The sequence below is a fragment of the Panthera tigris genome, chromosome E1 (assembly GCF_018350195.1).
Source record: "Panthera tigris isolate Pti1 chromosome E1, P.tigris_Pti1_mat1.1, whole genome shotgun sequence".
In the NCBI taxonomy this organism is placed as follows: domain Eukaryota; kingdom Metazoa; phylum Chordata; class Mammalia; order Carnivora; family Felidae; genus Panthera; species Panthera tigris.
Window position 1 is genome coordinate 3,870,937 of NC_056673.1, and position 12,277 is coordinate 3,883,213.

General features: G+C 47.6%; 1 protein-coding gene across 1 annotated transcript in view; it reads right to left on the reverse strand.

Moving 5' to 3' along the window:
• The window catches only part of STX8 (syntaxin 8), a 252,706-nt gene that overhangs the window by 85,519 nt on the left and 154,910 nt on the right, over positions 1 to 12,277 (reverse strand). The gene's annotated exons all lie outside the window — the stretch shown is intronic.

Here is a 12,277-nt window from a genome sequence, read left to right on the forward strand (position 1 = left end):
CCGGAGAAATTGATCTCACTGTTCACACTCGCGGGCAGAGAGAACTCATCAGTGATTGAAAATGAGCCCCAAATCAATTTTTCTTAGGAATTTAACGCTCATTCAACGGCTGGAAATCGTCACGACTGCTTGGCTCTGAGACAGAAAGAAAAGGTGAGCCAAAAAAATAAACACGGAGTCACTGGTGAGGTTCTGCTGGAACAGCTGAAGGGATCTCTAAAGCCTTCATTAATGTAACAACATGTAGAGCCGAGTTCTTTCAAGCTTCATATCTGGTTGATAGCACTGCTTCTCCAAAGGGCTTGGGAAGGGAGAATGACGTAGTTTACTTTTTGAATGCTACAAATTCCCTTAAGCTACCCTCCTACTTCCTTCAAACACGTGTGGTTCCAAGTGGGCATGCTGCCTTAGGATCAAGAGGAAGTCACCAGGGCAGATTCTCTGCACCTTCAGCTCTGCTTTGTCCTGAGCTGTTTCGCACACGGCCACCGCTATGAAGCATGCATTTATCGATGGTTACTGCTTCTCACAGCTAATATTCAAGTAAAACTGCCCCATTCTCTAAGCACACACCAAAAATTGGCTGGGGCTAGGGGGACCCCTAAATGGAGTGGACGCAGGAAATCAGGAAGGTAATTTGAGTTCTTTTGAGAGAGAGAGAGAGAAAGAGAGCGAGTGCACATGTGCATGAGTGGGTAAGAGGGGCACAGGGAAAGAGAGAGAGAATCCCAAGGAGAGTCTACACTCATTGCAGAGCCCTACACAAGGCTCGACTCCATGACCCTGTGATCATGACCTGAGTCGAAACCAAGAGTCAGATGCTCAACCGATTCAGCCACCCAGGCGCCACGGTAATTTGATATTTGAATTTCTGTTTTGATGACACATGAAAAGGATGATCTGTGAATGACTGTGACTTAACAACCCTAAAACCAGCTACATGTTCACTTAGTCCTTTTTATGGGTATAATATTTAAGAGAGGAGAGGCATGAAAACCTGTACTAAAAACTTAAATCTTACAAAGACTTATTTTTCAAAAAATTTTTTAAAAATGCCTACTAACTCACTTCTAAAACCATAACTGAAAATGGCTGAACTTGGGGAGCCTGGGTGGCTCAGTCAGTTGAGCGTCTGACTCTTGATTTCGGCTCGGGTCATGATCTCAGAGTTTGTGAGTTCCACCCCACGTCAGGCTCTGTGCTGACAGCATGGGTCCTGCTTGGGATTCTCTCCCTCTATCTCTCTCTCTCTCTCTCTGTTCCTCAGCTTGCTTTCTCTCTCTCTTCCAATCTCAAAATAAATAAACATTAAAAAAAAAAAAAAAAAAAAGAAATAAAGAAAATGGCTGAACTTGAGAGAAAAATGTTAGGAATCTGTTTCTGGCAACAACTTTTTGAACTCAAAACCCAGGAGTCACTCCCATAATCCCATCCCTTTATTTTCCTATTTGAATACAGACTAAAATCTGCTAAACTTTTCTCTGTATCTTCCATTAAAAATTTTCCCCTTTCTTGTTTTGTTCTGATGAGAAAAATTACAGACGTTGGTTAACAACATTTACAGCCAAGATAGGCAACATGCGACAATGCAGGCCAAAGTCCCTGTTCAGGTAGGATATAATTCTGCATCTTTTTTTTTTTTTTTTTTGTAATGTTCATTTATTTTTGAGAGAGACAGTGTGAAAGTGGGGGAGGGGCAGAGAGAGAGAGGGAGACACAGAATCGGAAGCAGGCTCCAGGCTCAGAGCTGTCAGCACAGAGCCCGACGTGGGGCTTGAACTCACGAACCGTGAGATCATGACCTGAGCCGAAGTCGGATGCTCAACAGACTGAGCCACTCAGGTGCCCCAATTCTGCATCTTTTTTTTTTTTTTAAATAAATTAATTTATTTATTTTGAGGGAGAGAGAAAGAGAGAGAGGGAGAGAGAGAATCCCAATCAAGCTTCACAGCGGTCAGCACAGAACCCAAAGTGGGGCTTGAACCCACGAGCCATGAGATCATGACCTGAGCCGAAAGTAAGAGTCAGACGCTTAACTGACTGAGCCACCCAGGCGCCCCTGATTCTGTGGGTATCTAAACTGGTGCTGGCCACCCTGCAGAATCGGGTTCTGGTCTAGACCCCCGGCTCGTCTCTGTGTGCGTGTTGTAGGGTACAGCGGGGTTGGGGCAGGGTGCCTGATTCTCTTCAAAGGGGTGTGAAAATAGGATGACAGAATTGGATGAACCTCAAAGAGCATCTCATCTCAGCCACCGATTTTACGTGTTCAAAGACATGTGGGCGACTTCAGTCACAACCAGAATGCAAACCTTTGTTTAATTTAAAAAATTTTTAATTTTTAAAAAAATGTTATTTATTTTTGAGAGACAGAGAGAGAAAGAGACGGAGTGTGAACAGGGGAGGGGCAGAGAGAGAGAAGGAGACACAGAATCCGAAGCAGGTTCCAGGCTCCGAGCTGTCAGCACCAGAGCCCGACACGGGGCTTGAACTCAGGGACCGTGAGGTCATGACCCGAGCCGAAGTCGGACACGTAACCGACTGAGCCACCCAGGCGTCCCCAGAATCCAAATCTTTGTTTCCTCTCAATTTACAAATATAAAAGAAAATCAGTGTATGAATGAGGACACTTGGGTGTAATGGCGGACTCCTGAAGGGCTAGGCTGGATTGGCAAGACATGTGGAACAGGTGTTGCGGGCACTCTTCCCCACCTTGGGCAGTACACAAAATGATAGAGGTAAAGTATACCTTGAGTATGCAAAACATACACGTCCCAGGGGGTCCTTCTAAGCCCGGCCAGCACTTGCTGGCCCCACAGGGCCAGCTGAAAGCACACGAGATCCCGGGCAAACAAACATTACCGGAAAAAACACGCACAAACACGCACGTCAGGAGTGGCACCCACCGAGGCCCGCGCGGTGTAATTATTACCTCCCGCGACAACAGAAGCCGCTCTTGGAAATCACACCTTATCTTTCCAAACCACACCAAGCAAAAACAATAATCAAAAAGTGATTCTACTCTATGATCATTTCTGACCCCTTGATGATAGCCTCGCGGCAGATTACAGAAGCGTGGAGGCCTCTGAGGCCGTGGCGATCGCTCGGAGGCTGTCAGCCCCTATCAATCACCTTCCATTAAGTAAAGGTTTTCCAATTTTGCGCTTCTCTCAAAGGCTTCATTTTGCCCGGATTAAGCCGAAGCATCAACATTTCAACTCACTGCTCCTGTTCCCGCTTCCAGAATAAATGCTGTTAGCAGAAAAATGGGCTTTTCCACAGTCGGGACTCAAAATCAAAGCAGACAACAGCGATGCGGTCGCATATACAAGACATCTGACCGCAGACGCCTCAGGCGTGCATTAGACACGTTTCATGACTGACCACAGGGCCCCGGAGGGGCAGGAAGGGTTGAAGGGTGCCCGGCGGAGGAGGGGTCTGTGAGCCAAACACGTTAGCCCCTAAAATGAATCTGGGGGCGATCGCAATGTATTCATGGAGTGCTAGGGTTTTTCTCTTGGGTTTTAGAGGCAGGTGTCCTGTGAGTTTCGCGCTCTACAGGTTTTACTGCTTGGTATCTGTCATCTCCGTGACGGAGAAAAGTCACTTCGTCTAACAGGCAGCAGATGGGGAAAAGGAAGGGGAACAAGTTTTAAATCAACCGAGAAGAGCATGTTTAAGAAATAAGGGCACCTTCAGCAGAGGGGCTCCTCTTGTTTCTGTCCGTAACGCTAACAGCTGGGCGGAGTTTTGCCGCGTTCGGACACCAGAACCAGAAGACGTGGGGCCACAGGCTGCACAAAAGCAATCCAGATGACTCACGCGCGTTTTTCTGTGCCTATCGACAGACTTTGTCGTGAGGAGTTTTAGCGGCTACATAAACGGGACAAGAGCCAGAAACACAGTGGTGAGAACACGAAGCGACTGAACAGGGGAGAGAGAGAGATTGTGGTGTTATTCCCCAACAGGCCCAGGGGCTGATGGGACGGATGGGAACAAGGGGGCCCCACGGAGTACGCTGGGACGTGTTTTATTTGGCCCGCGTGGGAATTTTTTTAAATGCTAATTTACTGTCAACGTGGAAATATGGGGAGATTTCGCTTGAAGATCCAGGTTTCAGGCTTCTCCCAAGAAGAGAAGCAGACGGGTAATGTGGCACGGCATCCCCCGACTTGGCCACAATCTGCTCTTTACTCTCCCGCCGGCCACCGGAGGTCATCACGGTGGCCGGCTTCATTATGAGGGTTCCTGTCTGGCCTCCGAAAGCATCTGACGGGATGAAGGAAACTTTGGGCAGGAAAAAAATCAGAAGCAAGCACAGAAGAGGAAGCTGTTTGGGGGATGAAAGGTGACGGATGTACCCAGACGCAGCACAGATTGGGGGGGGGGGGGGGCAGGAAAGAGAAACTGAGTGTCAGGAGGCAAACACACAGACCTTGAGCTCTGGCTGAGCCCGGGTCTGAGACGCACAGCAGCTAGTTGACCATGAAGCTGTCCGAGAGAGCAGGTCAAGAAGCTTAAAGAAGTGTCAGGGGCAAAAGGGCAGAGGGCTGAGCCCAAAGTGTTGTCTTCGGGAGAGGCGGGAAGAGGACAAGCAACGCAAGCCTAAAGGGGGCTGGGTTTGCAGCCTGGGCCCCCCCTGAGCTGGCCCCGGCCTCACAGCCACGCCTCTCCGGCAGGCACCCTTGGGCCCAGCCGGCCGGCCCCATTTCTTGCTTGGGAAACCGAGGGTCGTCTCGGGTCTTTGTGCCTCCTGCAAACCTACTGCCTGGGATGCTAACCCACCTCTGTTAGATTCCCACTCAGCTTTCCAGAACGAGGGGCCCCATGAGGCCGCTTCCACGGCGTCCTGCGAACACCCAGGAGTCTTCATCGTGGGGCCCCAAGCTTGCTGCCTCCCTCTCCGGCTGAGAGCTCCCCAAGGCGGGCCACCAGGCCTTCCCGGCTTCTCCTTCTCAGTGCCCGGCAAGTACGAGAAAAAAGGAAGGGAAGGGCTGAGCAGCTGGGGCGGCAGCGCGGACTTTGGGATGACGCCGTGTCACGGGAATCAAGGAAGAAGAGGGACTTCTGGTGGACAGAACCTTCTGGAATACCAGAAGTTATTTAAGAAGAGCGAGGGTGGGGGGAGAGTGGCACTGGATCTTAGCAACATGCCGTCGCTGAGAAGTCCGAGTGGGGGACTGGAAAATAATTTGACGATTACCTATCAACATGGCTCCCACCCTGGGCGTCGGTAAATCTGCCTGGGAAATAAGTAACGTTGTTATAATAAGTAATGGGCATGTTTTGTTTTGTTTTCTTTTTTCCTGGCTGTCCAGATCCAACCTCTGGTTCCATTTTGAGAGCACTCCTATTACACGGAGTTCAACACGGCCAGATTCCTCCCCTGTCTGTGGCCTCCCGCCTCCCGTCCCTTCTCTAGGCTCAAACAACCTCCCAGTCAGGGCCTCCTCGAGATAAGACAGCCAGACCCAGTCTGTGATTCTGGTCCTGGAAGCATCCTAACGGAGACCCTACATGACAGGGAAAAATCCTACGTATGGAAAGAAGCTTGATGTAACACAGCATTACGTATACAGCAAAAATGAGGAAACAATCTAAAAGCCCCAAACAAGACCGTCCTAAGTAAATGACGGTAGAATAGAATGTTTGATAGAATGTTACCAATGGTACCAAAAGGAAAAAGGGCTCATAATAAAATGTTAGAAAGACAGAAAGGTTAAAATAGAGTATTGCCATCACCCTTATAACAATGCTATGGGTAGAAAAAATGAAGACGCTAAGATATTAAGACAGAAATACCTGTGAGATCCATGACCTGAGCAGAAACCAACGGAGCCACCCAGCTGCCCCCCAGGGGGCTTTGAAGGCTGACATCCCTTAGCGGAGGAGCTGGCATTTCTCCATGGACACCGAGCGAAAGACGACATTGGGGAACAGACACGGACACACGTGTGTGTCAAGAAGACGGGAGCTCAAGAATTTAACTGGATTATCCCAAAGAAGGAGGATGAAAGAAAGAAGCAGGAGAAAGGCCAGAAGAGTATTCTTGAGAAGCAGCGAGAGAAAGAAAAGCTCCGTAATCAGATCTCTAATTATCTGTGTTTGCGGTAGGGTTTTAAAGACCATTCCTTGGGAGATTACATTGTCTCCGAGGTCGGTTAAATAAACCAGACAACTCAGAACTCAGTTTTCTACCTACGTTGTGTTAGCTTCCGAAGAGCTAATGGAAGAAAAAGTACGTTCACGCCACCCAAAGGGACGGCGGCGCCTTCCGTGCCCCACTACGAGTGGCACCTACCGACTCATGCCCGGGAATGGCTTCCGCCACAAGATCACAAATTTCAGTTTCTTTGAGAGAAAGTAACTCTTTCTCATCCAGTGAGGACATAAAAACCTAGCTTCAGAACATCGCTGCCCAACTTACTCAGGCCATCACTGTTCTCCTTAAAAGCCTTTCTGCACACCTGCTTCCTCTGAGTCTTATTTCACGAAGGCGGCTCTCGGCCACCGCTCGAAACCCGCGCTTTCGCGGCGCTGGCGTCTACTGAGGAGGCACTACAACCAGTCCCGACGCCGCCCAGCTGGCTCTCACTCCGTCTGCACAACAGCCATGCAGACTGGTCATTATTCCCCTTGTTTCATAAAGAAGGAAGCGGGGCCTCAGAGAGGGCATGCCCTCTGAGTCACCCCGGGGCCTAAGCGGCCAAGCCCACGCTGTGACCCAGCTGTGGCTCCACACCCATGCTGTGGCTTCCCTAAGACCAGCAGGCTCCCGAACGCGGAAGGGTAACCCCCAAGGGGTCCGGGCTGAGACGGTGCTAACGCAGTGTCGGCCGGGCTGATTGCTCACCGCGTCGCCGAAATGCTGCTCAAATCACAATCGATGTGCTTGCACAACATTACGTAATAGTCAATATGCTGAGAAGCAACCGAGCCCCTCAGCCCAAGTCATTCAGAACACTCAGTCTGGCCTCTCACAATTGGCTCTGTCCGTCAGACTCAGACGAGGCTCTATTTTGAATTCTAATGAGGACGAGGCACTCTGAATATTTAACCGCGATCACAAAGATCTTGCTTTCATGGAGACGTCCTGATACAAGTAACAGATCGGAAAGTACGCGTAGGTACCGGTGGAAAACACCAGGCTGATTTGCGTTTGGAGGCGGGAAAAAGACAGTATTGCTTTCGACTGGACGCGATTTGGGGGGCGGGGCGGGGGGGCAAGGGAAATGGAGGAAGAGCCACACAAAGATCTCAGTAAAATTTTTACAGCCCGGGCTCCTGAGTGAAAGGTTCACAAAGAGGTGCTTGAATCCTTTGTTAACAAGCACACAGACAAATTCATCACCAGGCCCTTCTGTGTGGCCCCCTGGCAATTCGGTCTGGATGAAGAACTGGAAATTTCCTCACTGCGGAAGCATCTATGACTTATATATGTATCAGATCGGCAAGGAAGACACACTAAGGGTAGGGAAACAAAAGACCGTTTCACGGTTCACAACCTTCTGCACTCAAAATGATGATGTGCTGGCCACCACCCTCAGCTCGCTCGAGTCCCCAGAGTTAAACAAATGTTGTGCCATGTGAACAGTAACCCAGGGACACTTGAGGGACTCACTTAACTCCCTACCCCACAAACAGTTAAAACACACCCGCCTGAAGCTTCATGTGCACGTCTGCTTACGTGGAAACGATCAATCGAGCCTTGCATGTGGGAAGTGCAGGGGATCAACTCTTTGCTATATGTCCCAGGCACCTGGAACAAGCCCTCGCCGCCCCCCCCCCCCCCCCCCCCGCCAAACCTTTCTTTCTTCCTTCCTTCCTCCTTTCCTCCCTCCCTCCTTCCTTCCTCCCTCCCTTCCTTCCTCCCTCCCCTCTTTTTTTTTCTTTTCTTTTTTTCTTTCTCTCTCTCTCTTTTAGAGAGAGAACGTGAGCAGGAGAAGGGCAGAGGGAGGGAGAGAGAATCTCCTCGCTGAGTGTGGAGACTGATGTGGGGCTCGATCCCATGACCCTTGGATCAGGACCTGAGCTGAAATCAAAGAGTTGGATGCTTAACCAAATGAGTCACCCAGGCACCCCAAACCTTTCTTACAAAGATCCTAACGTAACCTCCGTAGCATCTGGATATCCTCTTGTAAATGCTAGCTAAAGCTTACATAAAGGCAATATGGTTTACTTTTTTTGTACCTATCCCCTGGTTGATTCTCTCTGCTTCTATGCTACCAAATATGTCCACTGGGTTTTGAATTTCAGGTTTTTATTTTATTTTTTTCCTAGGAGCTAGATTTTGGTCCCTTTTCAAATTTTCTGTTACTTTTTATAGTTTCCTATTTTCTGAAGATCCTTTCAAGCCTGTCATTTCTTTCTTTAAATATAATAAGCATAGTTAATTTTATCATCTGTGCCTGATAATTCTAATACTGCGAGTCAGTGCAGATTGATTTCTGTGGTCTGTTGCTGGTTCTGGCTCATGTTGTGTGGTTTCCATGTCTGCTAGGTTATCTTTGACTGCGTGCTGGTCACTGCCCTGAAAATTTGGTTTGGCTGATTCTTAGAGACCTGATAAATACACCCTCCTCCAGACAGGTGTTTCATTGTTTTCACCAGGCACCTATCACTCTAGCACATGAATCTGCCCCAAACCAAATGCAGAGTATGGGGTTTCTGACCCATCCTGAGTATAGATGCCCATGATGTAATTCCTTTCTATGCCCACAACTTGTCAGAACTATGGTTTTGTCCTTGTCCTTCTCAGTCTTTTCAGTGCCAAGGGCACCTTACTTCTGGTTCACTTTTACCCTAAGGGTATATCTCTCTGGGGACCCACTTCATTGGGGGAAGGGTCCCTTACTACACTCTTCAACTGGGGTTGGTCCAGAGCTGTAACTTCTACCCCACTTGCCTGCCCCTCTCAGGCTACAGAAGTCTCTGACTCCTGCCCACAAATGGGCTTTAACAGGAAAATAATCAAACTACTAGAAAGTACTAAGAGTTTAAGGACTGGAAGCAAAACAAAAGGACAGGTTAATATGGTGGTCCCTTAAAAAATTAAACACTGAATTACTATTTGATTCAGCAATGTGACTTCTGAGCAGGACTTGAATCGATGCTTGTACACCTGTTCATAGTGACCTCATGCACCACATTAGCCAAAAAAGTCCATGGACAGATAAACAGATAAACACTAACAGGAAAAATGTGGTGTGTATACATATGTATATATACATATACACATATATACATATACACACACACACATCTACACAGACAGACACACACACACTGGAATCATATTCAGCCTAAACAAGCAAGGAATTTGTGACACACGCTAGAGCATAGAGGACTCCTGAAGACATTATGCTGAGTGAAATAAGCCAGACACAAAAGGACAAATACTGTATGAATTTACTCAAGTGAGATACCTGGTGGCATCCAATTCACAGAAAAAGAAAGTTGAATGGCGGCTGATGGGGGCCAGCTGGAGAAGAATGGGGAGCTAGTGTCGAATGGTGGCAGGGTCACAGTTGGGAAAGATGAAAAAGTTCTGGAGACAGACGTTGGAGACAGTTTCAGGACAACGTGAATGCACTTAAAGCCACGGAGCTGCATGCTTAAAAATGGTTATGAAGGCAAATTTTGTGTCATGTACATTTTACCGTGATATTTCAAGTTAGGTTAGTTTGGGCGAGGGCTGCTAGACCCACTCAGTAAATTCCACAGGGTATCGTAATTTCACAGGCTTCATATTGATCAGTGGGAGACTCAGAAGTTAATTGCAGGGGTCATTAAACCAGTCTGGCCTCTCTAGAGCTTTGGAGGCCACGGGATAAACCTCGATCAACATGCAAAACTAGTGCTGATTGCCAACAAACAGAGATGTAACGATAGATTTCCCTGTAAAAAATGTAAATGCAATAATTTTCCTTTAAAGGTATCAGGCATTGGCAATACTATAAGGTTAGTTATTTGGGTGTGGATCGACAATACTTAGGACACTGCTAGAAAAGATTAGGGGCAAAAAATTGATGGGATAAGAGAAAGAATTCTCTTTAGAGTAGTTCCACCGAAAGAATAAAGAAATGTCTATTTAACAATGCTGTATTACTGGACTTCTCCCTTCTGAGTCCCTACATATATGGTTGACCCAACACAGGTTTGAACTCTGCAAATTGACTTATGCATGGATTTTTGTCAAAAATACAGTGCAGGACCGTAAATGTACTTTCTCATCCTTATGAGTTTAACATCTCTTCTCCAGCGTACTTTATTGTAAGAAAGGAGCACAAAATACATGTAAGGTACAAAATATGTGTGAACTGTTTATGGTATCAGGAAGGCTCCAGGTCAACAACAGGCTATTAGTAGTTAAGTTTTGGGGGGAGTCAAACGCGATACGCAGGGGGCACCTGGGTGGCTCAGTCAGTTAAGCATCTGACTCCGGCTCAGGTCATGATCTCACTGTGTGTGAGATCGAGCCCTGTGTCAGGCTCTCTGCCGTCAGCACAGAGCCCGCTTCGGATCCTCAGTCCCCTGCTCTCTCTGCCCCTTCCCTGCTTGCGCTCTCTGACTCCTTCAAAAATAAACAAACTTAAAAAAAAATGTATATGTAGATTTCTGCCTGCACAGGGGGGTCAACAACCCTGACCTCTGCACTGTTCAAGAGCCAACAGTAATTCTATTACAGATTATGTATAACTAAATATAAATGGCACGAGACAAATTTACAGTTAACTTGTTTTTAAAATACCAAGTTTTAGAAGCATGTATTTTAGTAATTGTGGGAGTTTCTAAATTTCTTCTATTAAAAAGAGATACTTAGAGTTCAAGTCAGATGATTTGATGCACATTTCTGGGCGTAAACACCAACACCAAGCAATACCATAAAATGAGAAACTGGCAGCAGAAGTAACATTCCTCGCTGTGACTTCATGAGTAACACGTGCCGAGGGCCACTGCGTTGCAAATACAAAAAGCTTACCCACACATCCATATACACGGTCATTCCAAACTAACAGCAACATGACTGCTTTGCACGTAAAAGAGACTTCAAGAAAGCGGTCCCTGAATCGGGACGACTGTTCCTACTTTAGATGCACAGAGATGAGGGCTAATCCTTGCTCACAGCTTACCATGTGCCAATACCGCACTAAGTGCTACAAATCTGTCTCTGTGTATATATCTACATCTATATCTGCAACTAAACCTGTATCTTTATCTTTATTTCTATTAATTCATTTATTCCTTACAACAACCCTGTCGGGTGTTTACCATTAGCATTCTCATTTCGAAGATGGGAAAACCGAGGCAAAGGGGAGCTTGGGCTTCTCCAAGGTCGCATAGTCGGTGAGGGGTGCCGCTGGGAGGCAAGTCCAGGCTCTAGGGCCCCCACTCTTAACCACCCCACTGCAGGGCCTCTCCACGTAAATATGGACAGTCAGGGAAGATGGCCAGCGTTAGACGCTTCACCTGTTCTACACGGTTTAATGTTGATAACCAGGTTATCCACTCTTTTACACATGAGGGAAGTGAGGCTCAGCAAGACTAAGTTCCTACAGAGATCAAGGCAGTTGGAGTTGGAGGTGGGAGTAAGCCCGCATCTCCCTGTCTCCGAAGTTTTAGGATCTAGCACCGAACGAAGACCCCGTGGAGCAAGGTCACATGAGAAGGTTGGTCAAGTAAAAAGCAAGGATGTGTTGCTTTTGCAGGATGCAGAAGCACAGGGTGTCTGCTATCTGGTGGATGAGAATTCCGGGGCTGGGAAAGGCAGGCACGTGATCACAGGGGAGCAGGGAGGTCCCTCAGACTTCTACTTCCTGAGGTTCCAGAGGCCTTAGCTACCTCCTCAGTCACCCTGTTGTTCTAGACGTCTGTCGAACCAGCACACCAGGTAAAGAAGGTAATGCTTCTCAAGCTACACATCTCCGGTGACCTTCGCACAGAGGATCCTCGTTCTAAAACTGGGTACGGATCAGACGGATCCATTGTATTTTTCACATTGAAAGGGCTAAGAGGCAAAGCGTGTGCTCTGATCACCAGTGTTATGACTGCTATTATACTTTTGTTTCCAATAAAGGTATTAGCTTTATAAACCTGGTGCACCTTTGTGGGAGGAAGCACCCAGTAACTGTCGCTTTGGTCAGTACCACTGTCACTACCGTTTATCATCACTTACCTTTGGGCGAAGCACCACGCACAGGCAACACGGAATTCAAACCTCACAAAAATCAGCATTGGAGCTTCGGGAGAATGGCAAGTACCTATGTCCGAATTGCCTGCC